This window comes from Orcinus orca, chromosome 2 (assembly GCF_937001465.1).
Source record: "Orcinus orca chromosome 2, mOrcOrc1.1, whole genome shotgun sequence".
Classification (NCBI taxonomy): domain Eukaryota; kingdom Metazoa; phylum Chordata; class Mammalia; order Artiodactyla; family Delphinidae; genus Orcinus; species Orcinus orca.
Window position 1 is genome coordinate 24402340 of NC_064560.1, and position 4103 is coordinate 24406442.

The 4103-nt window shown below is 42.7% G+C and overlaps 1 pseudogene; it reads right to left on the bottom strand.

Moving 5' to 3' along the window:
• Window positions 1-2348: 2348 nt before the first annotated feature.
• LOC101277053 (solute carrier family 25 member 36-like) lies at window positions 2349-3709 on the bottom strand (annotated as a pseudogene).
• Window positions 3710-4103: the final 394 nt, after the last annotated feature.

A 4103-nucleotide genomic window follows, 5' to 3' on the forward strand; every position in this document is an offset into this window, starting at 1 on the left:
TACCTGCTGCACCCCATCTGCTGGGACTCCTAGCTCCTGAGCCATCTTTCGGTACTATTAGAGCTACTTATAATTCCCCAGTTTGGTGTTGTTGCCACTGTCTTCTCTCTGCCTGGCTATCGGATAAGAGCTCAAACATCACCTCCCCCAGGTAAGATTTCACTGACTTGCCCAGCTGGCCCCAGACACTCCTCTCTGTTTCTTTGGTTCCTCATTTATCTCCCTTGTCACACTGAAATCTCCATTCAGCTTCCTTCCCAAGGAGACTGAATTCTAGAGATCTTGAAAGATGTCTTGATTTCTGTAGCCGCACAGCTTAGCGCACGCAGGTGCTCAGCAAATATTTACTGACAAACAAAACTCCTAGTCACAGGAGCTCTTTTACTATTGACCTAATTTCAAGGGCCACCATTCTGCAAGTGTAATATCAACTTTCCAGTGTTCCAGAGATATGCCTGTCGGAAAACAGCAAGTCGTTTTAAAGTCTGTGTCTAGTGCGTGGATGGATGGTGACCTGAAATAGTCTCTCTTCCCAGAAGATAAAGAGAAATTGGGTGTGATTAGGAAAGATGCATCCCCACCCCTAATTATGTTAGTATGACATGAAACAGATAATAGGGAAATAATAATGTGGTTGGAAAAGTCTTGGCTAAGGAAGGACCAGCAGTGAGTGGGGCTTTGAAAGAGGAGGAGAAATGCATTTAACAGAACTGATGGTGCTATGTTACCAGCCTCTTCATCGGGTTGAATGTGTAAGTCATGTGGCCCTTGGTGGGCTGGGGTCCTTTATCCCACCGAGTTCTCTGATCCTTCTAGCACACAGTGTCAGTTACATGCTCCAGGATTTACATCAGACTTGCCAGGAGCCAGAAATTGTTCTGTGAGATAGAAAACTGAATTCCTGGGCATAAATAGCGGCGGATGATATCTGCTTTCTATTGTGTGTGGCTGGGAGGGCTCGAAAAAATCGTTTTTCTAAAGCCTTGGTATCATTTTTGTTGTTAATTCACTTGTGATAGAAAGACTCAGGGAAATAATTGCGATCACTTACGTATATGTTTCTAGCCAATCAGAAAGCACTGCAGTGAGGGACTAGGACACAGGTGCAGCCCAGTTGGGACCCTGTCTTGGTACCATCACTACTGGTTGACCTTGGGAATGACACGTCACCTCTCTGGGCTTTAGTTCTGTCATCTGTAGAATGAAGAGTTTAATCTAGATGATCTCTTCCTAGCTCTAAAATCCTGCAAGATGAAATCTCTCTCTTTTTTTTTTTTGAGTACCACACTGGAGATTAATTGTATAAGTTTCACACACCAGTATAGCAACATCCATAAGTGAAAGTCTTTTCATAGAATTACAGCAAATATCTTAATAAGGGCCATACATATAATACATTTAAAGTATTAAAGGGTGCAACTGAACTCAACAGCAAAATGTAAAAGCTATATCCTGTTAACATGCTTAATCTGAATTAACTTGAATCTTTCTACGATTTACCATTCAAGAAATTAGGATGGAATAAATTCCTTGTCCAAAGCAGTTTGTTCATTTATAAAACTATAAGTTAATTAGGATCATCACCTGCTCAATCAGATAGCAGAGGGTCCTTCTTCATAATGTTTATGCTGCCCCAGATATTCATAACGTGGCCTTAAAAAAAAAAAACACTTGGTAAGGGCAAAGCTGAAAATTACCATTTTCTCTACTAAATAAATGCAATGTATGCAGAGCTTCTGGAAATAATTCAAAGGTTCAAATTCTTAATGTGAAACCAAATAGAGAAAGATTCAGAAGCAGTAAATGTTTTCCACTTTAAGAAAATGATACCTAGGGATGACAGGGGATAATTCAAGTTCATAATTAATAAGTCACTGAAAAGACATTGCATTCATTCATGTATCATTAGGTTAGAAAAGATAAGAGGACATGCTCAAGTCACTGAACTGGCCAAGAATCAACATTTTACCGGTTTATTGTGTCCCAGACTATTACCATTTGAGTTGATACGTTAACAAACAATTTAAGTGTTCAATTATGCTAAACATAAAGCACCTGTGAGCAGTGGCAACGAAAACATTTTAAAGCTAAAAATAAACACGTTTAGACGCTACTTCATTTGTCGTCAAAAACGGTGACTACTAATGCCAAGCGATTAACTTTAAAATACATGCCAGATCCTCTCAAGGAAATGTAAAAATACTGCTATCATTGTTATTTTTCAGTTTTATAGGAAATATACAGAAGTTAGAAATTTATGACTGCCAACACTATCTTTGGACAGTTATAGTAGAGTGTATAGTTACAGATGGCTTTGTCTAGATGACTGCAAAAGTGCTCATGGAATAAACACTATACTCTGATTGCCATAAATCAACAAAATGCCAACTGTGTCCTGTGGACGTGGTAGAGGAAATGGCAATTTTGAAGGAGGAGCGCTTCTAAAGGCTTTCTCTTGGAGGCAGCCAAGGGTTTTTTTTCACATTACTAAAAGACTAAGTAATGTGGTTATGATTACTTTAATTCCTACAACCAAACTTCCACTTAGGTATAGTTCCGTGTTCCCACACTACTTTCCTTCTGTCCACCAAGCTGGCTTCGGTACTCCATGGTCCACTGTATCTTTTGGTCTTCCCCCTTTATAGCAGCAGCCTGGTGGTGCTATCCGTGGAGCAGGGAGACCACTAATTCATAGGTGGCCATCATAATGGCTGTGTTTGGAATCTGTCTCACCAGATGAGCTGTCAGACCACAGTAAAGAGACCCATAGCCGCCTTCTTGAACAAGCAAAGACAGCGTCTGAGAAAAGGATCTAATTTTGTTCCCTCTTCACGCAGTCTTGTTCTTACAACTTCATGTGGATATGCTATAGTTGTGGCACACATTTTTGAGGTGGCAGCAGCTAGCATCATTCCCACAAAATCTGATGCTTCTCTTACAGACTCTTCATTCTCCATCATAGAAGCTATCTTATATTCCAGTAGTTTTTACTTAATACTTTCATAAATAACAAAATGGATAACAGTCTCTGATATGCCAGCGTATGAAGCCGACATGCCCCCATAAAATCCTCTAAGTCCATCTGTCTGATACACTTTACAGACACACTCAAAAGCACCCATTCGCCTTTCCCCACGGCTCCTTGCATCAAGCTGTCACCGAGTCTCTACCAGCCAAATGGAGTTGGTCGCTGTGATTGCGGTAAAACGAGGTTTAAGTTAGTCCATATCTCTGCAGGAAGTGACCTGCGGATGGAAAGCATGAGATGACACAATGTCACTCTTTTCTCGGGAGAAATGTACAGTAAAGGCCTGCCAGTGCAGCTGAAATCGTGTACCTGGGTAGAATCAGGATCGAATAAACCATTCAACTTTTCCGTGCAGTTTGAATAAGCAGCAAAGTATATTGCTCTGGAAGGGGCCACCCCCAGTAAATTGCGGCCGAATCCTGTAACCAGAGAACGAGGCCCTTTTTCCAAGATCACCTTTAGACAATGGAGAGGTCCGGGAGACACCACTCGATTGACACTGGCTCCAGCCATGGTGTTCAGCTGAACTTCAGAGATGTAAAGTGTCACAGAAGATGACTGCAGCCGTGTTTTTACAACTTCCAGTGGACATGTCAGAATAGCTCCCACTGGGCCACCACATCCCCCGGTGGCAAACAAACGCACCCGCGTGGCCCTCTGGCTCATTCTCCCTCCCGCGTGTCCTCCGTGCGCTGAGGCGGGACCGCAGCTTCCGCCCCGGCCCAGGACTGGAGCGGCTCGGGGCCCCCGTGACGGCGACGGGAACTGACGGAGACGCGGCTGCAGAAGGCGACCTGAGCCGCCCTCCCCGCGGCGCTGCAGCCACGCCGCCTCCCACTCTGGCTCGGTTTTCATCAGGGAGGGCAACGCCGAAGTCTCTTCTTAATAGTGTTTTCAGCACTTTTATAGAGTATTTGTGTTTTACCCTCTAAGAATCATCTATTATATATTGCAAACGTGTAGGTGGTTAATAAATAGTTAAGTTACCGACTTTTTACTCTAAGTTTTAATAAGTGAGGTTTCTACCCTAGATATACTTGCATGTAATCTGTTCGCTAATGAAATAAAGGAAGGA